Below are 27,870 nucleotides of genomic sequence, written 5' to 3' on the forward strand. Positions count from 1 at the left end.
ATGGTGGAAATATTGATAGGGAATCCTTAACCAAATAGAAGCCTGAGATGGAAAATTTCTACAAAAAAGCCAAAGTCAGAGTGGGTATTGTTGATCAGTTATGCAACAACTATGACATCACTTGAAACACAAAGCACTGGCCAATGGTTGTGTTTTAATCCTAAACATGGGTGGCATACGTAGTTTGATAGTTTACAAAGAAAATAACAACTGCAAAGTATCAGGGAGAAATTTTCTTAGAGGATTGGGACTGGGCATCATAAATGATCATCTACAGCAGAGGAAAAATAAAATGTTTCTGCCCAGGGGACTACACACACACACACAAAAAAAAAAAAAAACAAAAAACAAAAAAAAAAACTATGGAGCACGCTGGTGAGCTGACAGATGAACAGACCTACTACAATAACAGGAAAACACAAAAGATGTCGACTATGCTCTATAAAAAGTACAAGAAAGGAAAACAAAACGTATATGCTATCAGTGTAAACAATAAGAACATGCAGTTGTCATGTGTGAAGACTACCTTACGTGTGACAGTTAAAGCAAAACATTCCTGTGGTAGACTTTCATTTGTGTGTACTCTGTAGTTCACATAGGTTTTTCTTTATTTTTGAGTGCTATCTTTTTAAAAACTGCTGATGTGAAAATGTTGATATCTATTCTAAGGGCTTATTACATATCTGATATTTTCTTTTTATTGACATCTTAGTTCCCTACTAAGTGCATTTTATACAATATAGTAAGAAGATCCTGACAAAACAGAAAGAGAAGCAAGGTAATAAGACTGCCACATAGGGGCCAAGGTTATGATCCAACATAGTGCCAGCTTGATAAGTGCAATGTCCTGAGTTCATTTCCTGCCACCAAAATAAATAGATAGATAGATAGATAGATAGATAGATAGATAGATAGATAGATTGACAGACAGATAAAAAATGCCTGCCATATTATAGGTAGGACAATCTAAGACCATGGACTGTCAGTGTGACACTTATGCACGGTATATTTAGTTGTCGTGTAAAGACAGCCTTGGGTGTGACAGTTGAATCAAAGTTTATTTTGATAGTAGAGTTCTATTGGTATTTTCATTGTAGTTCATAAAGGAATTTATTGCAGATGTTATCTTTGAGGTTTTCTAAGGAAGGAAACAGCTGATGTGAAAACGTTGATGTCTATCCTAAATGCGCAATACATACTAAAATTTTAATAATTTGCTTTATTGATATTTTATGTTCCTGTTAAATATACACTCCTGACAAAGTAGCAAGACCACTGAGTTATCAAGTATATCCTACAAAAAGGCCAGGAAAATAAAAGACATGTGCTTTCAGTATAAGCAATGCATGGGCATGGAATGTGCTATTATCATGTATGAAGACTGTCTTAGGTGAAATCATTGAAGTAAATCATTTTTTGCAGAGAACTATTGGTGTTTTCATTGCAGTTCATATGGGAATTTATTTCTGATGTTCTTTTTTAAAGTTCGTACACCAAAACCCAGTCGATATTGAAAATTTTGATGCTTTTACTTAAATGCTTGATAAATATTAAAAACTTAATACTTTATTTCCGTGATTTTTTCCTGGTAAATACTCATTGTTTAATATAATAAAACTCATAAAAATCATAATTAATAATTCCTCAATAGAGATATTCTAAAGATCCACGTTTGTGTGCCTTGATGGAAAAGTTAGTCTTATGCTCCAAGGGCTACAAAGAAGCAAGTACTTTGTATCAGGACAGTAGGGAAGATGACTTGAAGGCATGTCAGGCACTGGTCAGACCTCACTTTACAGGCTCATGGATATAAAAGGGTAAACTCCTTTGAAAGACTTTGCTTTGAGAAGAGACTCTAAGCCTGAACCATAATAAGGGACAAGGGGCAAAATGTTATGGCTTAGATTTAAAGTGTCTCCCAACAGTCTCATGTATTCAGAGGTGGGGTAATTGAAAGATGATAGGATTGTGATTAGAATTGTACTCATTAGTGATGAATTCCTGGTACTAAGCACAGTAAGTCCTGTTAGGATGAGGGCCTGGTTGGGTGGGTCACTGGGAGCGTGTCCTGGATAGGTATATTCTTATCCCCTCCTTTCCTGTCTCTCTTTTTGCTTCCTAGCTGCCATGAGATGATGAAATATCTTCTACCATACTCTTCCACATGCTGTTTTTCCCTTGGATCAAGCCAGCTATGGATTGAAACCCCTGAAACCATGATCCAAAATAAAACTCTCCTTTAAGTTGCCAGTACCTGGTATTTTCACCCAGTAACGATAAAGTGACTAATATAACAATGAAGAATGGATTTAATATGACTGTCTCTTAACTTTAGGTTTCTAATTGTTGCATATGATGATTTAACTTTCGCATCTATTTTCTTTATTCTAAAAAATTAGTAACTTAAACTTCAATGCATGTCTTGTACTGTGATATTATCTGGCCTTCACATTGCATAAACATTGTATTTATGCACAGGATTCAAATATGTTATTTTCTCTTTGGCTCTGAGCACTGAAAATAGTGTTCTTTGGCACTAACAGTGATGGAGATGAGCACAAATGTATGCACTAAAATGGCAGGACTATTCTTGGATCTGGGTGGGCATCTTGATATTTCAGGATGAACTTATGTTAATATTCTTAGATAACCACTGAACCGAAAACACAAATGTGGAGAATTACTCTATTGAGGTTTTGAAGGCTGTGAATACGACATGGCCTCTAGTTATTGAGGGCGTTCAACGATGAAACCAGTATGGTAGGCTAGGTTAGCTTTAGTCACAAGTCTCATACTTCTTCTCAACCTTCTCACTCTCATAGGTATAAAGTGCCCCAGACCCAAGGTCCTTTTCTCTACACTCCCGGAAATGCTCCCCTCCCTGGCTTTCAACAAGCAACCATTGCTTCTATTCATGAGTAAGGAGCAGAGGGCTGAGACACTTGAGTTTTCTTCCTGAGAGAACGTGGAGGATGGGAATCTCCAATGAGAGAGGTGCAACTTAGCATTTGTCTTTCAATTGGATACCTGTGGAGGTGAGGGAGCCAACCAAACTGTGGCCCTGACTCCAAGTTCAAATGTTGAAATCCTAACCTTCAGTGCCTCAAAAATGTTGGAGGTAGGGTCCTTAAAGAATTAATTAAGTTAAAAATGATGTCATTGGGCCCTAAACCAAGGGGCCTGGTGTATTGTGAACAGAGAAAACTTGTACACTAATGGATATAGGGAAAATGGCAAGTCAGGATCAAGATAGCTGCAAGCCAAAGAGAAGGGCCTCTGAAGAAACCAAATCTCCTGCTGTCTTAATTTTAGACTCCCAGCTTCCAGATCTGCAATAACATAGATTACTGTTGTTTTAGCCACCCAGTCTAGATTGGATCTTTATTTGGGAGCCTAGCAACTAACGTGGAAGGAATGAAACAGGAGAAGCAGGAGAAAGGAGAATAAGAGTGAGGATCTGAATGGGAGAAGGGAAGAAATAAAAATAAAGTGAAAGAGATGAGAGGCAGTTATTGCATCTGGTAAGCGTATGGACATAGTCTTAGGTGCTGGTATTTGTGGAGCAAGGCCAAGTCTGTGGAACATCTTGTTGGCTGCTTCCCATTCATGGTAGGCTTCTGCATTCAGAGAAAACAAGACCCTGCCTGGACTTGAACTTTGTTCTGGGTTATGTTATATACAGCAGTAGAAAGCTGCAGGCAACCTTGTATTTCCTGAGCTCTTGTGCTCCTCTCTGGGCTGAAATCACCATGGGATACAATGGACAAGGTGAAAAAGTTTCCAACTCAGTCTAGACAGGAAGAAGCAGGGAAGAGCTGGGAAGGGAAAAAAGCAGAAATGATTTGACACTGGTGCCATTAAAAATCCTAAAACACATACATACTTGTAGATATTAATGTACATTTTCTACAAGTTGGAAGTCTTGTAGGGTGTTGGAAAAGATACTTAATTTGGAGTTAAAGAGACTTGAATTAAATCCCCACTCTGCCACTTACGTATGTATAACCTTGTGAACTACTACATTTGGACTTTCTGAACCTTGTCTCTAAATTTGTAAGTCAAAGATAGTGACATCTGCTTCACCACACTGTCAGCAAACTAAATGATAAGATGTATGGAAAGGGGCTTAGCCTTGTGTCTGACATCCACTAGGAGCTCAGCAGATAGCACCTCTCTTTAAACAGAAATCAAGCCTTTCCTTCCACTACCCAAGGACAGAGTCCTTCATGCTCAGCCATCACTTTAAAGTGTTAAAAAAAAAAGCCTGATTATTTCTTAGGATTGAGTTTGATGGGAGTGAAGGTGAGGACCTTGGGGTGGAATACATAAACAGAAATAGCTGGAGGAGAAGAGACTGAAGAAGAAAAGGAATTTTGAGGAAATGAGGAAAGTTACTTCATCTTTAGACCAACCTGCCAAAAGGCCAAAGTGGTGTCAGCCTACAGAGGGCGATGAGCCGTGGGCATCCTTTCAGCAGTGCCAGGGAGTGTGCCTCGGTGTGTGCCTGGAGGAGGAGTGAGAGGGGTAAACAGGTGTGTGCACTCCAAAGCTGAAGGACAAAGGCTGGATGGAGGACCCCCGAGACCTGGGTACACCGTGAGATGCTGAAACAAAAGCAGCCAGCAGGCCTTGGCCACGGTTCCTTACCAGAGGATGGAAAACACGACAGTTACCTCCAGGAAAAACCTGCATCAGCCAAAGTACCCAAGACCTGCTTATCACAGTAATGCTTTTAGTGTACGGAACAACTAGTGGTACTTGCAGTATAACGGACACTGGCCTTCATGTCTTACCATCTTTATGCCTTTTTTTTTTTGAAGTGCCTTGCTTTACTCTTTTCTGGAAGAGAGAGCTACCTAGATATAGCCACACAGTATGGATTCCAGAGTTATGAATGTCAGACACAAAACCATAGGCAGGACTGAGAAACTTCAGCTTCCAAATGTGGGCAGATGGTCTTGGATAACGTGGGCATCATGGTGTGGTTCCTGTCCTGCTGTCTGAAGGAGGAGCTCCATTATTAAGTGGTTGGCTAGAACTACTTCTAATGTGGGCTGTGGGTACACGTGATGTGGATGTATGTGGGGGGGTGTCTGCCCCACTATCTAATTAGGGTCAGCACTTAGTTAAGAGTTCAGCACATACTTGTTGAGAAAAAAAAAAGGCATGGGAGACAGGAAGGAAGGGAAAATAGAGCTGTTACTAACATAACTAGCAGTTATGGCATGCTTACTATGTGCCATATTTTCCCTGTCACTTACATTTCCATTATCCTTTTGAGGTCAATATAATCATCACTACCACCATCTCCCATTTTAGAGACGAGAATCCAGAGACACAGGAAAGGTAGATAATCTGCCTAAAATGCAGAATTTCCAGTAAAATATGGGATGCCCACTTAAATTTGAATTTCAGATAAACAATGAATGATTTTTTTAAGTACTAGTGAGTCTAAATATTGTGCAGCATTATTTATATTGAAATATTTGTCACTTAACTGAAATGCAAATTTAACTGGGGGCACTATATTTTATTTGCTAAATTTGGCAGCCCTACTAAAGCGACAAATTGGCAACCATCTTAAAGTGACAAACTAAGCAGTGTTAAAGCCAACTCTCTTCTTCTAACTACCACACTACACATTTTAAATGTGCCAAGTGGTTTTTCTTAGAGATATATGCAAAAGCTACTTCACTTTTTTTGTCTGGTGCTCAATCTGTTTAAGCTTTCTATTTCTTTTTGAGTCAATTTTGGTAATCAGTGTTTTCCTAGACACCATCTATTGCATCTAGATTTATTTTATTAAATTTTAAAATCTCATTGGTCATAATTTTCACCTAACTAAGTAACTCTTGATGTTTGTATTTTTTCTTGTCAGAGCATAGCCTTTTTCACTGTTTTTACGCTTTTATGAAGAACGAACTTTTTACTTTGTTTTTCATAAGCCAAATAATTTTTGCTTTCATTATTCATCTCTTTTCATAGTACTATATACTTTTAGATTCTAAGTTGAATGTTTACCACTTCAGTTAAAATGGTCCTTGATTCCTTACATAACATTAAGGAATATTTCTATTATGTGCACATATTTGGCTAAGTCTCATAAATTTTAATACATGATTTTCTCAATTTTATTTTCACTTAAAATTCCACCCCTCTTTTCAAACTTCATTTCATTCAGTCATCATTTTTCAGTAGCAGCAAGGAACACAGAAGTACAGTTAGCTTTTACCACTCTTTAGGTCTTTGTTGTTTTGCTTCTAAAGCAACTTTATGGAGATATAGTTGATATGCAATAAAATGCACATATCTAGCGTGCACAATTGTATACCCATGAAAAATTCAGCGCAGTGATTGATTTAATGACTGTTTAATGATTTTTATACTATTTATAATAGGCACATTAAATGTAGTTGCTACAAGTGAAAGAAAGGACACATTTAGCCTTAGTTCATGTTTTTTGTACATTTATGCACCATTTCTTTCTGTTCTTTTTTGCATCAGATTTTGCTGCATTAAGATACTGTATTTATTATTTGGCTACTGCAACTTTGAAAACTTTTCTAGATATTCTGGTTTTTGATGAGTATAAATATTTTGAAGAGTATATATTCAAGTCTGCTTCTCTGTCAACCTATTTAATATCAAATGTCTCAAAAGGAGGATTTTTAGTGTAATTTTTCATTCAATTCAACTCCTGCCGTACCCTGTGCACCAGCTTTCAAGGTGCTGATACTTCTCCACTCTCATCTGGACTCTCCCACCCGTCCTTGGGTTTTGTTAGAATACTTTGAAGTTTTGATTCAAGCTTTAAATTTTTCTTTCAAGTTTTCTTTTTACTTTTAAAAATTGTGTACATTTTAGATACACATAGCAATCATATTAATCATGTAGAATTGGTACCTGTACATGATACATTGATTCTTTTTTTTCCAATCCTATTTCCTTTCTTCAACTCCTCTTCCACTCCTTATGTACCAAAGTTTTATTTTCATTTTTTCCTTCTATTCTCTTTGTTTTTCTTTTTATTTTCCTCCCTCCTCCCTTGTTTCCTTTCCTATTTGAACATTTTCTTCCCTTCTCAATATCTATTGTACATTGTGGCCCTTATTTAAACTTTCAGTTTCTCACACCACAGAAACAATACAATATTTAATCACGTATCTGATGTATTTAATTTAAGAGTATGATCTCAAGGTGCATCTATTTATCTAGAAATGTCTCAAGTTTATTACTGTTCTTTATAGCAGAGTAGTAGTCCAAGACCATCTTTATCCATTCATCTATTGATGGCCATTTGGGTTGTTTCCAGATTTAGCTATTACAAACCATGCTGTTATAAAGATTGATGGACATATATCTCTGTGAAACTATGCTTTTAATTCTTTTGGAAAGTTACCAAGAAGGCCAATAGTTGGGTCAAATGGAACCTCTAGTTTTATCTTTTAAGGAATGTCCTCATTGGTTTCCACAGTGGTTGCACCAGTCTACACTCTCACCAACAGTGGAGAAGGGTTTCTTTTAACCCACAGCCTCACCAGCATTTTTTTATTGGTTGATTTCTGGATCATATATATTCTTTCTGGAGTGTGATGAAATCTCAGCATGGTTTCAGTTTGCATCTCTTGAATGTTGAGTGATGTTGAACATTTTTTTCATGTATTTATTTGTCATTTCTACTTCTTTGTCTGAGATGTGTCTATTCATTTCAGATGCCCATTTTTGGATTGGGTCTTTAAATTTTGGCCTGATTTTTTAAGTTCTTTATGTATAATAGATGTTATCCTTTTGTCTGAGATACAGCTAGCAAATATTTGTCACCACACCATGAGTTTTTTCTTCACTCTATTGGTAGTTTATTTTGCTTTGCAAAAAAAGCTCTGTAATATGATGAGATCCAATTTGTTGATTTTTTTTGTATTTTTTCCTGTGCAAACAGGGTTTATTCATAAAGTCTTTGCCTACAACTATGTCCTCAAAAGTTATGCCTATTTTATCTTCCAGGAATAGGAATAGCTTTAATCTTCAGCATGTGGAAAGCTAGTGTTTCCAGCAGCATTTATTAAAGAGACTATCTTTCTTCTAGTGAAGGTGTTTGGTTCCTTTATCAAAGATAAAGTGGCTGAGTGTGTTTGCAGTTCTTTCTGCATTTTATAATCTGTTCCATTAATCCACAGTTCAGTTATTTTTTCCCAGTGCAATGTTGTTTTTATCATGGTACCTTTGTAGTATAATTTTAAGTCAGAGACTATGATGCCATCTTACTTTGTGGCCAAGAATTGCATTTGCTATTCTTGGTCTCTTCTGGTTCCAAGTTAATTTTAGGATTGTTTTCTCTAATTCTGTGAGGTATTCTGTTAGTATTTTGATTGGAAATGCATTAAATCTGTATAGAAATTTTGGAAGTATGGCCATTTTCCATTTTCTATATTGGTTTTTTCTACCTAAGGACAAGGGATATCTTTCAATGTTCTAACATTGTTTTCTATTTTTTCAGAGTACAGTAGTTTTCAATGTAAAGATCCTTTACTTCTTTTATTAGATTTATTCCTAAGTATTTCATTTTTTCAAAACTATAATTTCCTTAATTTCCTTAATTTCCTTAATTTCTTTCTCAATCAGCTTGTTATTTTTGTATGAGTGCTATTGATTTTTGAGTGCTGACTTTGTGTTCAACTACAATGCTGTATCTGCCCACTGTACAATGTTCTGTCTCTTTCAATCCCTGAGACAGTGGTTAGCAATCCCTTTACCTTCACCAATTCTGAGTTAGCCATAAATTTCACCTGGTCAGTCCTACCTGCTGCCCTGGCCTCGTATTGCTACTGTCCCTCAGTCACTGGTGTCTGTAGCATCCGACCAATTTCTACACTTTCTCACCTGCTTTAGTTATCACTGCTACATCACCATGTTGCTGGATGCTATACTTGTTTATTAAACCTGGAGGTCTTTTGGTGGAGTTTGGGAATCTTCTATGTAGAGAATCATATCATCTGCAAATATTGATAATTTAACTTTTTTCCCTATTCTTATTCATTTTATTTCTTTCTTTTTCTATACTTGCTCTGATTGTTTCCAGAACTCTATTGAATAGGAGTGATAAAAGTAGGCATCCTTGTCTTGTTTATGATTTTACAGTGAAAGTTTTTAGTGTTTGAACCTTTAGTGTGATGTTGGTGGTTGGTTTGTCACAGATGACTTTCATCATATTGATATAAAGACCACTTATTCCAACTTTCTATAGAGTTTTTATCATGAGCAAGTGTTGAGCCTTGTCAAAGGCTTTTTCTGTGTATATTGAGATGATTGTGTGGTTTTTGTTCTTGTTTCTGTTGATATGATTTATTGTTTTTTGACTTACATATGTTCAACCATCCCTGCATCATTGGGATGAATCTTACTTAGTCGTAGTGAATAATCTTCTGGATGATTTGATGCATTATATTTGCCAATGTTTTATTGAGGATTTTTGTCTATGTTCATTAGGGAGATTGACATGTATTTCTATTTTTTTTTTGTTAGAAGGATAATGCTCTCTTCCAGGAATGAGTTTGGGAGTATTGCTTCCCTTTCAATTTCATTAAAGACTCTGAAGAATATTGACACTGTATCTTCTTTAAATTTCTTATAGAATTCAACAGTGAATCCATCAAGACCTGCATTTTTCTTTGGTGGTAGGTTTTTAATTATATTTTCAATTTCACTGATTGACATTGGGTTATTTAGAACTTTTATATCTTCTTGATTCAGCCTTGGTGATTCATATATATCTGTCCATTATACAATGTTCTGTCTCTTTCAGTTCCTGATACTGTGGTTGGCAAGCCCTTTGCCTTAGCCACTTCTGAGTCAGTCATAACTCTCACTTGGACAGTCCTACTTGCTGTCCTGGCCTCTTACTTTTGCTGTCTAGTCACTGGTGGCTATAGCATCTGACTCATATCTCCCCTTCCTCACCCATTTTTATTCTGGCAACTTCATCATCATGTTGTGGCTCAGCTCACATCCTGGTCTTGGAGTCTCTTGCCCGCCTGTCCTCCAGCAAAGTTTTCTAACTCATTCCAATTACCAGCTGAAATCCCTATTCTCTTGACTTTGGCATCCTCAATATTAAACCCTGTCATCTTTTGTGACATCTCTTGCCACCTTTCTTTCTATCTGGTGACAGTCTGACCTCACCACTCTTCACTTCTGTCACCCTCTCATACACGCCTTACTTTCCTTCTGCATTAAGCATGGGTTCCAGAGTCAAGACCTAAGCACATTTCTCTTTTGAACTTACTTGTCCTTTTTTGTTTTTTTGTACCAGAAATTGAACTCAGGACACTGTGATTTCCAGGCAGGAACTTGTGCTGCTGAGCTATATCTTTGGCCCTCACTTGCCTTCTTGAAAAGTGTCTCTTCCAAAAGATAAGCCCATCTAGAATCTATAAATAGGGCCTTATTTGAAAAAAAAAATTAATCTCTGCTACAGTTGAGTTAAAGATCCAGAGATGTGATCATCCGAGTTGGTGTAAGTTCCACAATCAATGACAAGTTCTTAAAAGTTAAGAGTAAAACAGGCACAGAAACATAAAGAGAAAAGGACATTGTGAAGATGGGGCAGAGCTTAGAGCGTTGAATACACAAATCAATGAATATAACAGTATCTTGGAGAAGAATGGCGCAGATTTCATCTCAGACCCCAGAGAAGGATCTAGTGGTGCTGAAAACTGGACTTCAGATTTATGGCTCTCAATTGTAAGAATAAATTTCTCCTGTTTTTAGGCACCAATTCACTATGGCACCTTGGGGACACAAATATATTCTGGGTCATGCATGTGACTGGAAAAGGCTTACCTACTTTAAAACAACTACCTCATATCCCTCACTTATTCCCAGGATGCAAACAGCTATAAAAATCCCATCAAAGCTGGGACTCTGCAGACTTTTCTCCTCCACAGACACCATGCTGCTCAATCTCCATTGCTACTCAGTCTCTGCAGGAACTAGCATTCATAATGCTAGAGTCCTGGGCTCTGCTCTCTAAGGGAGCCTAGCATTCAAACACATACCTACTTTAGTGCCTCTCAGTATCCTTGGCAACCTTAACTTACTGTGTTAGAGACTCCAGACCATATCTCTAAGAAAAGTAGAAATCCGAATTTTCCATCTGACATATTTGATCCCTATTGCACTTGTTTGCATCTTGGTAAATTACCGCAAACTCAGGCGTCATCTTTTAATCTCTTCCATATTTTTCATTTCCAATGCGTCAGCTGTACCTCTGAAATTTCTCCAATGAAATCACAGTCTCTCCATTTCCATAACTTCCATTCAAGCTGTAATCATCTCTCTCCAAGACTGGGATAATGGTCTCTTGACCAATCAGGAGCCGTACCCTAGTTCCTAGAGTATAAAACTGATCGTGTCTTTCCTTTACTGAATTTCACTCACCTCTCCCACCCCAGCTCTTCCTGTTAACTTGAAAAGAAATTTAAACTCTGTTCTGTGGTCCTGCAAGACCCTAGTGACCTGTAATGGTCAGAATATGCTAACTGCTGTAACAAATTTGCCCGGTACTCAATGATGGTTCAATGTACAGAGATGTTTATTTCTTGTGTACATAATGGCCCTGGGGTAGGTGAACAGGTTGGCAAAATTGCTCCAAACACAGTCCAGGATACAGACTGTCATCTTCAACATGTGTCTCTCTTTCAGTGTCACCCTGGGATTCATTTCCATTTCAACCAGCTGCAGGGGAAGATGCTCAGGGAGAAGTGCATATGGGTGGTTTTTATAGGCAGAAGTGAGTGTCACTTCTGTTCACGTTCCACTGGCTAGTCAGTTGCACCCGACTCCCAGGGAGGCTAGAGATGCCCTGAAATAGGAGGAAGAGCCTGGATTCAGTGAGTTGGTAGTTATGTCTGCCACACTAGCTCCATGGTTATCCATGTTCCCTGTGTCCAGCAATAGGGTGGTTTTCTTTCTGAATGAGGAAGACACAGAGAACTTACTTATTTATTAGTCTGCATTTCTTCTTTTGCTCAGCATTCTCTTCCGTAAGTCTTCAATGTCGCTTTGTTATATTCAATTTGCAACTCCAGTGCTATCTCTGACTCTAACTAGCCCACCAGTCTCTGTTCTCATTAACACTTAATCTTTGTCACACTTAGAGCCTAACTATATGCCTCATCTCTGGGTCCTGAACAAATAAGGAGATATAGATATAGACATAGATATAAATTGTTTTGTGGTTCTGGGATTTGAACCCAGAGCCTTGTGCATGAAAGGCAAGAACTCTACCACTGAGTCACATCCTTAGCTCCTAATAAGTATTTGTTTGACTGACTTTTATACTTTGAATATTTCATTCTACTTTGAGATTTTTGGTACTTTATTTTAATCATATTTTTAAGTAATTTACCTAGAAAGTATACTTGGATGCCACACATTGAAGTCTTTTCGTGGTGAAAATTTTTCTCTTCCCACATGAGTTTATTGGAAACTGTAAGATTTTTGGATCATAATGTTTTTCACTACAAACTATGTTTTTAATGCTGTTTTAAGTTGCTGGAGTTGTTTGACTGAAGAAATCTTTCGCTGATCTGATTTTCTTGCCATTGAAAGTAGCTTTTTCTCAACATTCAAAAGTTTGAAGAAAATTTCTTTATTTTCAGAGTTCAGAAATTTTACCAGGTAAAATGCCTTTTTTTCCTCATTATTCCTTGCTGACGCTATACACGCCTTTTTATTTGAAAATTTATGTCTTTGTCAACTCGGAGTTTTTCCTTTTTCTGGTTACACTGTTGCTTTTCCTTAGTCTGCTCATTTATTTCCCCCTGAAACTACTGCATTTTTATGTATTATGTCTCCTGAATCCATCCTCTGTCTCACTCTTTTCATTTAGTTTTTCTTTGTATTTTTTGCACTTATGCAGTAAAAAGTTTTACTGCATGTTTTAGATTACTCATTTAGTTTTTAATTAAATCAATCCTATGTTTTAAGTACTGCAACTGAAATTTTCAATTCAGATTAGAAAAATTTACTGAACCTTCTCTTGCATATCTATGCATTTTGTATGGAGTTTTATTTAGTTTTTATCTGTTTCTTTGATTAAAGTTTCCTCATTATGAAGACATCTGGATCTTTCCTGGATCTTCCTTCATAGTATAAAATCTGTTCATTTGTGTTCTTTCACTCCACACCTATGTCTCCCGGTGAGTCTGGCTTCCTGTGGTATGTGCCCAGGTCAGGCTGATAGGACTCTCACGCAGTGGTAGCCTGGAGGGCAAGATAGTAATGAGCCATTGTCATCTTCCCTTAGTATTAAGGCAAAGACTGGGTTACAACAGCTGGGCCTTGAGGAGCTGGCTACTCAGCATACTGAGCCTGTGCATATGTGGGTGGTCAGGTGTCTGGCATCACGTTTTGCCAGGAAGAATCCCTTCTCTCTCTTGTCACTGGGTCATAGGTGATACAGGCAAGATGATAGAAGCAAGCTCCACAGAATAGAAGTGGCAGATGTGCATACTGCCTGTGGCCCATGAGTCCTGAAGCTTTTGTTCAGAATTCAGCATCAGGGAGGCTCCCATTTGAATTCCCCTTTGCTCCCTTATCGCTGCAGGGAATCTGGTGGACGGCTATCAGAAGTGTGGGCTCTGGTTTCTGTCTTCTCAAACTTCCGTCTTGATGCTGCTTACTTTAATTTAGTTTTCCAGTTTGTGACTGTGATCACCCTCTAACTGTTGACACAGCTCCCACTCCATTCCCAGAGCTGACAAACCCCAGTAAGAATGAAGACTCTAATAGACCATCACATTTTCCCCCAGGGAGGTAGGATGAGTTAAGGAGATTATGGCCACAAATTGTGGGGATAACTACAGGCAAAGACCACTATTTCCCTTTATCAACACTGTTCAGAAAGGTCTGAAAATGGCTTCAACTAAAAGGATATTATCCCAGCAGAAACAGTGGGAAACTGAGGAAAGAACAACATAACAACATATGAACAACATAGTTCAGCCTCTTGTATAAAGCTAAAGTCAGAGGGGGAAGAGGGGTCCCAGCTGATTTCCATTCCTCATCGTACTCCTAAGCAGGAGAATAGTTGAGAAGCAGCACGTTTATGAAGTAAATTTTCCTGGAAGAGTCATTCTGCCATTCAGACAGGAAGACCCAGTAGACACGTGTGGGGCATAAATTAGCCAGAGCTTTAACTTCCAAATCTTGACCATCATTCCCTCGTGAAGTACAAGTAACAGAGCTTTCTGGTTGCTGGGTAGAATCGAGATATGTATTTAGAGAGAAGAGATTTGAGTTTATCTAGGGAGAATAAATATGATTCTTCTCTGTTGTCTTTAAGATCTAGGCAATCTCAAAAACTTAAGAAAAAAGTCAATGCTTCTTTAAAAACCTCGTAAAGAAAAATTGAAAGTCAGGAAACAACATTTGAAATGGAAGCTGAAAGCAATCCAGATAATCTCAATGACCCACCACTGGGTCATTGGGCCTAAAGAACTCACGTGGTTAACCACATCTAATCTGTGATGTCATCCACAGGTACAAAAACTATCAAGCTGAAGAGGAACTGAATCATTATTTCCAGCTCTACCCTCAGTCTCTACACAGAGAAATTGTCTGAGTCTTGTCAGTGCTGGAATCCTAAACCACAATGGTTAAGCCAGTAACCTTTATGAGTGGCCAAGAGTGTTGGGCCAGAGGAAAAGTTAGAGTATAAAAAGTCAGATGCTGTTGTAGTCAAGGGTTGGTGCAGAGAACATTTAAAAACAGGAGATGGAGTTTATAATATTTTTATGATGCTCACTGGGAGTTAACACAAGAAAATGCAGGAAATCTATCCACAACACTAAAGACATAGAATATTTAGCCAAGGGCCTGAATCCCACAGCAATGTCCTACATGAGTCCAGATGAAGACCCAGAGCTCATTCATGACAGTGCCTCCCACAAGTCCAACTGGCAGTCTAGAGCTCACAAGAAGGACTTGTGCTGGTCTCTTTTATGGATCCGAGCTGGGAAGGCCCAAATGTCAGTGGTGGAAGCTAGAAAGTCTATGCCTGCAGGGTGAAGGAGCTGTGCTGGTAGGTTGAGGATTCTATGCTGGAGCTGAGAAGCCATACTCATAACAAAAACCAGGGCTGTCCTGAAAAGCACCACAGCTATCCTCAGTGACACAGAGACCCCGAGCTCCTCGAACGATAAGCACAGTCGGGTACGTGCCAGGAAGCTGGTGTGACAAGTTCATCTTGGAGACCAAGCAGCATAGATCTTCCCCTCCAGAGCCAGGAAGCAATGCTTGATGTGAGGACCAGAGCTTCTCCAGGAGAACCAATGGTTCAAACAGCAACACGTAGGAGAATCCACAACACCTCAGCACATCTCAATGTCTAGCTTCTCCTTCTCCATATCTCTACTTATGCTGGCAACTTTCCTCAGGTGGAACATCCACGCTCAGCACCATGCTGATGTAATACAGCTGGCATTAAGTTGACCACCAGTTTTTAATCCATAACAGATGCATCCAGCATCTGTGGGAAAGAGGGAGGCCAAGGATGGTCAATGCATGCAGTTTTCCAGGAAGTAGGGAGAGTAGGACCAGAGGGAAGAGTAGAATCAAGCAGCAGGGTGTCTATAATGACACTGTCCTGTGCAGAGAAGCCATGCCTACTTGTGGACAACTAGTAGGCCAGGAAAATGACTAGAACTAGAAAAAGAGGCAGGAATGGGCTTTAGCAACAGTGGAAGCTCTAGCAGCAACTCCAGGTCCTTTCCATACATCCATTTTCAAAAATCCTTTAAACATGTAAAAACTGCTGAAATGTCCAGGGTATTTTTGGGTTTCCAATAAAAAAAAATCCAAATTTGACAATATTCACAAACTTTGAAACTTTTACGAGTGTCCTGGAGAGATTAGTCAATAGATAAAACTACTTCTCTCCTCTCCCTTCCTCCTCCTTTTCCTCCTCTTTGAGTGACTTTACTGAGGTGTAAGTGGATAAAATAAATTTCATACAATTAAGAGGTAAAATTTCAAAAGTTTTGCCATATACAAGCCCATAAATATTCCTATTACCACAATCTCTCTCAAAATTTTCAGCGTGTTTTGTTAATACCTCCCTCCAGCACATCTGTGTCCAGGCAACCATTGCTGTATTTTCTGTCATTACACATTGCTTCATATTTCCTGGGGTTTTATATAAATGGTATTTAATCACGTTTTCATTGTGCATTTCCCTAATGATAAATCATATTGAGTCTCTTTTCATGTTTCTTTGTGATCTGTGTATTTTCTTAAGTGCTTGTTAAAATAGTTTGCCTATTTTTAGTAAAAGCAAAAGATTTATATAATCTGAGGGGAAACCAGAATATAGTATATTATTTTTAAACGTTATACTGCTTATTTTCTTCTTATTAAATTTATAAATTGTAGATACACGACTTATTTAAGCATATGATTTGCAAATAGTTTGTCCTGATCTTTGGCTTGTCTTTTAATTCTTTTAACCATATCATCAGAAGGATACAATCTTAAGAAAATGCACTTTATTGATTTTTGATGATGATTTTTGGCAGGCAGCTATGCTTACCACTATGCCACTAACACTATACTGATAATTTTTGGGGGGGGGGGTTATAACCCAAACATATTTGGCTGACCAAAAAATATTGGCTGACCCAAGTTTTATTTTAAAGTACTTTTGGTGTTGAAACTATGTCCAAAATGTATACTACTCAGGAAAGTCCCAAACCTCTGATAAACTCATTTCCTTTGAAACAAGTGCATTTTCCTGAGTTTTTATTGGTCTGTGAAACTGTCATCAAGAATTATAGCTTCTGAAGCTCTGGGCTATTCCAGGTTAGCAAGAGGAATGTTCTCCCAAGAGGGCTAGAAATGAGGCCTTTGTGATCTCTGACCTTGCTTTTCTCTGCAGCCCTCTCTAACCCGTGCTATTGGCTCTGATCAAAGGGGAAACATCCAGAGTGGATGCCACAGTCTGATATGCTGTGCTTTAGATTTTCTGGCAATTGTTTTCTTCTGATTCTAGGGACAGGAGGAAACAAAATGTGCTTCTTGCAATACTCGTGTCTCTGTGCAAAGGTAACTACACTCACAGAAAGGAGCACAGGCATCACCATCACAGTGCACCTACTGTATGCAGTAATCAGTTCATAGCATCTCTGCCATGACCTACAAAGATGCACATTGCTGCTTCACCTTAAAACTAAGGGTTTAGACTCAGAGATATATCATAATCTGTCCAAATCACCCTGAAAGTTTCAAGCAGAGCTGGGACTTGAAACTGTGTCACTCTAACAATAAAGCCTTTTTCTGGACTCATCAAGTTGTGTCCAGGAAGCAGTAACATTCACTTAGACAAAGTAATGAACTGCTACCTCAGAGGCAGTGTCTACTTTTCTAAGACTGTGCATTTGGTCTCTGGTTGGCACGGCAGGAACATCATGGAGCACATTACCTGCTGCCACCTTGTTTTAGAAGCTGGGCTTTAGAGTCAGAAAACCAAGTTTAAATCCAAGTCTTGACTTTGGGCAAATGTCTGAATGTCTCTTAGCCTCAGATCTCTTGTCAGGTAGAAAAAGAGAAAATAACATTGATATCAGAAGGCTTGATGCTTGGAGCTGTCTGCTATGGACAGGGTTACATGGGTGCAGACACAGGGAGGTCTAAATAAAGTGTCAAAAATATCACCATTGGCCAAGGACTGTGATCAGCTAGTACAAGCTTGGCTCTGGACAGGAAATGTATTCAGAGAGAGAGAGACAGAGAGACAGACAGAGAGACAGAGAGACAGAGAGACAGAGAGAGAGAGAATTTAAAAACATAATTCTTCATCAAAGTAATCATGTAAATATATAAGACTTTTAAAACCCAAGGGGAAAATGTGATGTTAAGAAAGATTGACAATTGTAAGCTAAATCCACTCCAGATGAAATAAAATGTAAAAGATAATATGAAAATTATATAAACAAATGTAAGTTTAGGATGCTCGCAGAGATAAGGCAATGCTAATTATGAGTAAAAGAGAGATTTATGAAATGAAATAGCCATAATAAAATAGGATTAATGGATATATTAAAAGTAAATTAAATCCTATAAATATAAAAAATAGAATGTCAAAATAAAAATATTAATGGAAACAACTTTAGAATGGAAATTGGTGAAGAAGTACTTCATTATTTGGATTTAAATTCATTTGCAACTACCGTGCAAAGATTATGTAATGAAGAAAAGTTTTAAAAATGGAATTTTAAAGTATATTAGACTTTAGAAAAAGAAGATAAGGGAACTAATAGAGCAATTAAGTATGCATATTAAAAACTAAAGAAGAAAACTAAGCATGAAGTTTTCATAACCTTAAGTTACACAGTAATTTCTTAGATAAGATACCAAAAGAACAAAAAACTAAATACATAGACTGAAAATCAATAAACTTTTGGGCTTCAAAAGAAACCATTAAGAAAACAAAAAGCCCCCCCCCACAAAAAATGATAGCCCACAGAAGTGGGGAAATTTTTGCTAATCATATACTGATTAAATATACACATATATTTATACATATATATGTATATATAACATATGAAGAGCTCCTTCCTTTCAAATATTAGATTAAAAGTTACTTAAAATTGGCAAAGGATTTGAATAGAAACTTGTCTAAACAACATATATAAAAATATCTGGAAAGAATATGTAAAGATACTTAACAGCATCAACCATTAGAAAAAAACATATTATTTGGCAACTAAAAGGAATGAAGTCCTGATATGAGCTACAAAATCAATGAACCTTTAAAACATTATGCTCTGTATAAGCATCCAAGCACAAAAGATCACTTGATGCATGATCCCGTTTATAAGAAATGTCCAGCATATAGAGACAGAGTGTAGATTTGGGTTGTTTATAGATAGAATAGAGGGGTTCAGGAGAACTAAAGAGGGGATGCTAATAGGTTTGGGGTTTCTTTTTGAGATGATAAAATATTCTGAAATGGATAGGATAGAGGTGATGGTTATGAAGTTTTAATAGTACATTAAAGTGTCAACTTATACACTTTAAATAGGTAAATTGCATTATGTATGAATTGTATTTTTATTGTTTATTTAAAAGAATAAAAAGTGGGCTGGGGATTTAGCTCAGAAGCATAAATGCCTGCCTGGCAAACGTGAGATCGTGAATTTGATCCTTGGTCAAAAAAAAAAAAAAAAAAAAAAAAAAAGAGAGAGAGAGAGAAAAGTAAGCACAAATAGTATAAAAGTAGTCTATACGCCCATGTCAGCTAAGAAAAGGAGACAATAAAGATTTGAGTTTGCAGGTAGCAGAGATGTAGTGCATATCTCTACCCAGAGATATGAGCAGGTACAGATCACCAAGGACCATTTGGTTATGGAAAAGCATTGGAACTTGTACCTGTGTTCAGGAGGAACATACACAGAGTTTCTAAGCAGGGAAAAAGCATATCCAAGTCTGTGTTTTAAATACCTCACTCAGGGAACCAAATGGATGACCCAGAACTAAGGAAGATTTGAAAAAGAACCTGGAATGGTAGCAGTGATGATAGAAGTTACACAGATTGGCATGCGGACACCAGAACTCTGGAAACTCAACCACCCTGGGGCTTGGGTGACTTGCAAGGGTCCAGGAGTGGGTAGGTACATAGGTCAAGACAATCATGGGTCCATTTTCTGGTGTTTCAGTCTTGAAAGTGTGTCTAAGGAATTTAGTCAACTCCCTTCCCTCTTTCTCATGGCTGTAGATTGTGAAGTTTGTTTGGGGAGGTGACAAAAACCACAGGGAGAAGTGATTTGTAAATTGTGTCAGCTTATGGCTTTTTGATATTCCTTTGTAATAATTATCTTGAATTCACATAATCTACTTTGTGACAAGGAACACTGACATCAGAATTGCAGCATGAAGCTAAGGATTGCTGAATTGTATCGAAATAAGAGGATTGCTAAGACGTATTTTTGACATTTTAGCAGTGTCAAATCCGATTCTGTCACATTTACAAAGTATCATGAGCTGGGATACAGAGGCGGTGTGTTATCATCACCCAACATAGTGTTCCTTAATTATCAGCACCTCACACTTCCTGCATAGCAGATTGGAATCGCTAGAAATAGCACGAACTTGAAAATTAGTGTTTTTCTCTTAAATAATCAGGTTGCTATATTTATAGTTTTAATGGGGTTGGGATCTTAACGAAGGTAAAGTAATTTCACACTCAAAGGTGAGGTAGTTTTCTCCCCCACATCTCGTATGTGACTCCCCCCTTTTTGTAAGCTCTAATTTTTCAGTCACTTGATTTCCATAGCATGAATAATTTTCTCCATTTACTCCTCCCCAAAGGGGTGTTTCTGCACTTGGCTTTCCTTGTGGTAATTCACTGTGTTGGCAAGGAGCCCTTGATGAAGTGGAAGATTTTGCTTTTTTCACAGTTACCCCCAAGCCTGTGACATGAACCACCCTTGATCACATGAATGGCACAATTTTTAGACTCCAACAAAAGTCTACAAGCTTTGGCTGGGTCACTGAATAAATCACATAGAAACTATTGCTCATCAACTGGTAATTGAGTGGAAGAGGAAAGAAAGGAGAAAGAAACGTAAACAAGGGCTAATGGGTGGGTGGAGTTCTGAGTACTTGGCACAAAAGTGAAATGCATGGAATCAGCATTTGGAGGTTTCTCCCCAGCTGGGTCTTTGTTCCTCCTTCCTACCTGCTTTATCCTGCATCATAGGTACCTGGTATCTTCTGCAAAGCCTGTGCAGAGCTTAATATAGATCCTGATGCAGATTCCTGTGGTAGTCTCTACTCTGTCCCTCATACTTAAAACTGTCATTTGTCACTTAGAAGAAAGCAGACTTTGGATCTGAATAACCCCCATTGTAAGTGCTTGGTGTTTAGTATACTAGTGATTCTCAAGTTTCGGGAATTTCAGGAAACACGAAGAGCTGAAGTGATGAATTTGTAGTTCTGGATAGGGCAAGGTATTCCAGGACTGCCCACCTTCTTGGTGCCACAGAAGCTTCCAGCTGTACCACACACAAGGGCAGCCTGAAAGAAAGCATAGCCTACACTGTCAGCATCACTCGTGGTGCAGCTCCCATGTTACATTCTTGTGCTAAGTTTTATGATGAAGGGTACGTTCTTTCTGGCAAAGGCACTGTAAACTTGAGGGAAGGAGTGTAGCTAATATATCTCTGTTTTTTCAACTGTAACTGTGCACAGAGCCAGACAGTTATGGGTATTTGGTTCTGATATCAGGGAGGGAGACAGAGACAGAGAGACAGAGACAGAAGGAGACAGAGATGGAGAGAGAAAGGCAGAGACAGAGGCAGACACAGACACAGAGACAGAGACAGAGAGTGCAGAAGGAAAGAAACAGAGAGAAGGGATACAGGCCCTCAGCTGGATTGTTTGTGTCTTTAGGTATCTTTAGGATGGAAAGAATATAAAGAATGTTAAAGAAAACTGCTAAAAAGAAGATACAAGAGGCTGAAAGCATATAAGGAAAACGTAAAGTAAAAAAGAAATTTAGAAATCTAGTTTTTAGGTATAGGAATCCAGAACTGAGAACAGGCTGGATGGAATTTTATAAGGCACTGTAATCTGTGCCTTTCCAAAGTGGGACTCCAGCATCTTCGCGTGATGAAAGGCTTTGTCTGTTTGGTATTATTAATAAGTCAACAAGCGTGCATAGTCCTACGTGATTTCTCTGAAAGTGGTAGAAAATATAAGTGTTGGCCAGGAGCCCATGCTATAAGGGAACCATGAACCAATGGTGGACACTGGCTGCTTTCACTTCTGGATTACCATTCTTCTCTACTCTCACACTCCGTATGTAGCAATGATTCCCCTCTCCACTCTGAGACAAGCGTGGGGGTCAGGCTTAGCTAATCATACTACTGCAAGTCTCTGGCCACTGTGAGTGGTTTAGGGATGGCGCATGACCCAATCCCAATCTTGGACAATAAAACACAACCTTAGACAGGAACTGCTGAGAAAGAAAGCCCACTCCAAATTATCATATACATTAAAAATAATGCTTAGTGGCTTCTGACACAGTGGAGCAAAGATATCGTCACTACTTATTCAACACACATTACAAACACACACTGGAAAACATTTTGTAGTGCATTAACTAATGGTCAGTTTGTAACACCCAGCTGAACTGATTTGCATGGTGCTGGGTGTGGAAGTCCCATCTGAGGATTGTTGCCAGCAGCATAAAAAAGAGAACTGGAGAGGAAGATAGTGTGCTGTGGATTCTCCTGGAGAAGCTTGTCATGCTGGCTTTCCTGGTAGTTAACTTTGCTGTTCACATCTTTGGAGAAACTTGGATCCTCACTGTCACTGAGGATGGCTACAATTCTCTTTGGGGGAGCGATGGACCTTACCTTGAGCATCACTTCCTGGCTCCTGTGCAGATCACTCAGCCTGCTGATACAAATTCTTCGCCCCACTGGAGCAGACATTTTAGCTTCCACCACTGACCTTTCAGGCTTCCCATTGCAGATACTTGATACAGACTTGCACAAGACATTGTTATGGGCTCTAGGCCTACAGTTGGACTTGTGGAAGACACTGCTATGGGCTCTAGGTCTTCAGATAAAGACAGATAAAGACATTGCTACGGGATCCAGGCCCTCAGCTGGATTCTTTGTGTCTCTAGTGTGTGGACAGATCTCCTGCACTCTACATTTGACTCTTTGGGTGAATATTATAAAATAATTCTATAGATTATGTGTCCTGTATTAAATCTTTTCCCTTGTAAACCCTGACTACAACAATCGTTAAAAACAACCATCCCAAAAGTCTGAAAATAGAACTCTGAAGTGTTTATTTTTCTCAAAACTGTGGAGCTTCAAATAAGAACAGTGGGGGTTTTCAGCATTCTTTTTGTTCCTTAATTTAAAGTGAAAAAAACCCAGAAAAATCAAGAAGCAAATAAACAATTAAAAAACAGCAACAAAAGCAAAATGAGAACAACAAAACAAGTGGCAATATAAAATTTCAAAACAAGAGGACAAGAATCTATCAATGGTTGTAATATTATATATTATTATCCTCAAAGTAATTGCTCATGCTACCAGATACAGACATGCAAGATTGATCAAACAATAAAATTTCCCTTTTAGCAGTTTCTTTGCATTTTACTCTAACTTTTGGATCTTATTTACTCTTTCGGTTTTTTACACTAGCAAGGAAATACGGTCTTTACACATGCAAGTTTGATTTATTTCTCTTTAATTACGGATTCTAACTGCATCCACTTATCCATAAAAGCCTCAAGTTTATCATTCTTTTTGGCTAAGTAGTATTCCATTATATAAAAATACCACATCTTTTTTATCTGTTCCTCAGTTGATGGGCATTTGGGTTTCTTTCAAGATTTAGCTATTACAAAGTGTATTGCTACAAACCATGAGTTAACCTGTATCACTGTGGTATGGTGTATACAATTTTGAGAAAAATACCTAGAAGGGGAATAGCTGGGTCAAATGAAACCTCTAATTCTAGTTTTTTGAGGAATCTCCACATTGGTTTCCACAGTGGTTGTACTCCAACCAACAGTGAAGAAGAGTTCTTTTTCCTCCACAGCTCCTCCAACATATGTCATTGTTTGATTTCTTGATTTTGGCCATTCTTTGTGGAATGAGATGAAACCTCAATGTTGTTTTCATTTGCATTTCTCAAATGACCAATGATGTTGAGCATTTTTTCATATATTTATTTGCCATTTGTATTACTTCATCTGAGAATTGTGTATTCATTTAAGATGCTCATTTTTGCATTGGGTCTTTGAATTTGGGGGGAGGGCTGTTTTTTTTTTTAGTTCTTTGCATGTTCTAGATAAAAGTTCTTTGTCTGAGGCACAGTTGGCAAAAATCTTTTCCCAATCTGTGGGTTTTGTTTTCACTATGTTGGTGATTTCTTTTGCTGTACGAAAACTTTTTAGTAAGAGGAAATCCCAGTTGTTGATTTTTTGAAGTACTTCCTGAGAAATTTAGGTTTTTTTGTGTGTGTGTGTGAGCTCTCAGCCTACCCGTATGTGTCTACCCACTTTGTCTTCTAGTAGTTTAGTGTTTCTGTCTTAAAATTTATATCATTGATCCATTTTGACTTTAGCTTAATGCATGGTGATAGGCATGGGTCTTGTTTAAGTCTTTGGCTTGTAGAAACCCAGTTTTTCCAACGCCACTTATTAAAGAGCCTATCTTTCTTCCCGTGAACATGTTTGGCCCTTTGTCAAAGATAATGTGGATGATTTGGTTTATAGTTTTGGCTATATCTTCTGTTCTATTCCACTGAGTCTCAGGTCTTTTTTTAAATTCTAGTACCATGCTGATTTTACAATAACAGCTTTGGAGTACAATTTCAAGTCTGTAATTGTGATGTCTCCTGCCTTGCCTTTGTTTCCTAGGATTGTCTTTGCTATTCTAGGTCTCTTACAGTTCTATATGAATTTTAGGAATGTTTTCTCTAGATCTGTGAGGTATGCTAATGGTATTTTGATTGGGATTGCATTAAATCTGCATAACAGTTTTGGGAGTATGGCTATTTTCATAATGCCGATTCTTCCTATACAAGAGCAAGGGATATCTTTCTATTTTCTGAATTCCCTTTCAATTTCTTTTTTCAGAGTACTTTTGTTATTATTCACAGATGACATTATGCTCTCCATAGAAGACCCCAAAATCTCCACCAAAATGCTTCTAGATCTAATAAGCAAATTCAGCAGCATAACTGAGTGCACAGTCAATACTCAAAACTCAATAGTACAAACAACAAACAACAAACTCACCGAGGCAGAAATTAGGGAAACTACACCCTTCACAATAACATAAAAAATGAAACACTTAGAACTCAATATAATAAAGGAAGTAAAAGATTTACACATTGCAGCATTCCCCTGGACTGCTCCTTGTCTTCATGTCCCTTGCCCTAAGGTTAGGAGAGGAGTAGGGTAGGGAAGGAATACAAGCAACTTAGTCACAATGGGGAAAACATTTTTAAGTCATCTAAAAGTTCTGTATCCAAAATATGTAAATACAAGTAACCAAATTTTAAAGTAGGCAAAAGATTGAACATATATTTTACCAAAGGAGATAGATGAATGAGTAATACACACATCAAAAGAGCAAAATGCAATCTGAAACTTCCAGCCCAACCCCAAGCAAGTGTAGGAGACATGCACACAGAAGAAAATGTAAGCCATGCACCTGAAATTCCTGAAATGATATCAACTGAAGTAAAGAAACAACTCAGGTAAGCTATAAAAGAACTCAGATCAGAAGGAAACTCCCAGGTAAAAGAAGAAATGATAAATGTAATGAAAGAAATGCAGAACACATTTAAAGAAGACATAGGTAAAAATTAGAGGAACAATGCAAAAATATGGAAACCTTGAATGAACAATATGAGAAACAAACAATGCATGAAACAAATTCAAAGAGATATACAGGAAATCAAAAATTCCATTGAAAGTTGGCAAAACTGCCTCAATGAAAGTGAAGATAGACTTTCAGACCTCAAAGACAAGATTGCAGCTATGGAACAGGAAAAGAAAGATCTTTTAAAAATAATAAGTAATCAGGAAATAACAATTCAACAGCTGCAAGATGATGCAAAGAAAAACAAAATAAGATTGATAGGGATAAATGAAAAAGGAGAAAACATAAAAGGATGTCAAGAGGATATTTAGAGAAGAAATAGCTGAAAATTTCCCAAACATGAGAATGGAAACTGACATCAGGATCAGTGAAGCATATAGAACTCCAAATAGCCATAATTAAAATAAAAGTACTCTAGACATGTAATAATAAACATCCCAGATATCCAACATAGGAACAGAATATTAACAGTTGTTGGACAGAAAAAGCAGATCATCTGTAAAGGAAAGCCTATCAGAATCACAGCAAACTTCTCAACAAAACAATGAAGTCAAGAAAAGCATGAGTGAAGTATTTCAGACTCTAAAGGAGAGCAACTTCCCACCCAGACTGACGTATGTTGCAACACTGTTCTTCAAAATTGATGGAGAAATAAAATACTTCCAGGATGAAGAACAGCTGAAAAACTTCATGACCATCAAATCAACCCTGCAAAGAATACTTAAAGACATTCTACATAGACATAGAGACCACTAAACAAGGCAAACAATTAAACAGAGTGTAAAGGTTAAGAATCAACAGCAGAAAGATAACATCAAAAATAAACCAATATATTTCAGTTATAACCATGTAAACAGCCTCAATTCACCAATTAAAAGAAACAGACTGGCAGAACAGATCAAGAAACAACATCCAACCATATGCTGTATACAAGAAACAACATCTAAGCCAAAAGAAAACTCATAGACTGAAAGTCAAAGGATGGAAAACAATACTTCATGCAACAGGAACTAAAAAAGCAAGCAAGCAAGCAAGCAAGCAAGCAAGAAAGAAAGAAAGAAAGCATAGCTATTCTGTTGGCAGCCAATGTGAACTTCAAACCAAGAATGATCAAAAGGGATAAAGAAGGTCACTACATACTAGTTAGGGAAAAACTTCAAGAGAAAGAGATAACAATCTTAAATATATATGTACCAAATTTGAGAACACCCAGCTATACAAAACAAATATTAATAGAAATGAAAACTTAATAAGCAATAGCACAAATATAATGGGAGACCTTAACACCCCATTGACACAAAGAGATAGATCAACTTCACAGAAAATCAGCACACAAATAACAGAACTGAATCACATCTGTGAACAAATGGACTTGGTGGATGTATACAGAGTGTTCCACCCAACAACATCAGAATACACATCCTCTCAACAGCACATGAGGCATCCTCTAAAATAGACCATATACTAGCCCCAGAACATGCTTAAGTAAATGCAAAATAATTGAAATTATCCCATACATATTATCAGATCATAGCACCATGAAACTAGAAATTAATGAAAGAAGAAACTGCATAATACACACCTGAGCAATGATTGGGTCACAGAGGATATTAAAGAAGAAATTAAACAATATCTACAAACAAAGAAAAATATAAATACAACTTACTGGAACCTGTGGGATGCACTGAAAGCAGTCACATCAGTAAAACAGAATGAACACAAATAAACAACCTGATGTTACTCCGCAAACATCTAGAAAAAGAAGAGCAAGTCAAGCCAAAAGCAAAAAGAAGGGAGAAAATTATAAAGGTCAGAGCATAAATCAGTGCAATAGAGACTAAGATAACAATCCAAAGAATCAATGAATCAAAGAGTTGGTTATTTCAAAGAATAAATAAAATTGATAAGCCCTTAGCCAAACTTATTAATAAAAAAAAGAATGAAAAAACTCAAATTCATACAATAAGAAATAAAAAGAATGAAATCACTACAGACTCTGTGAAAACACAGAAGTTCATCAATACCTATTTCGAAAACCTCTACTTTCATAGGCTTGATAACACAGAAGAAATGAACAGATTCCTAGAAACATAAGAATTACCAAAGCTGGGTCAAGAAGATGTAAAACTGCTGAATAATCCGATTTCAATTAATGAAATTGAAAATGTAATTAAAACTTTACCAATATAGAAGAGGCCATGCCCAGACAGATTCATTGTAGAATTCTACAAGAAATACAAAGAAGACTTAATGCCAACGTTTCTCAAACTCTTCAGTGAAATTGAAGGGGAAGCAATTTTTTCTAACTCATTCCTGGAAGCAAATATTGCTCTAGTATCAAAACCTGAGAAAGACCCAACTAAAAAAGAGAACTATGGGCCAATCTCCTTAATGAACATAGGTGCAAAAATTCTCAATAAAATATTGGCAAACAGAAAGTAGCAAGTCATCAAGAAGA

Source organism: Cavia porcellus, unplaced genomic scaffold, assembly GCF_034190915.1.
Source record: "Cavia porcellus strain 051 isolate PalLab524CR breed Dunkin Hartley unplaced genomic scaffold, mCavPor4.1 scaffold_5, whole genome shotgun sequence".
Classification (NCBI taxonomy): domain Eukaryota; kingdom Metazoa; phylum Chordata; class Mammalia; order Rodentia; family Caviidae; genus Cavia; species Cavia porcellus.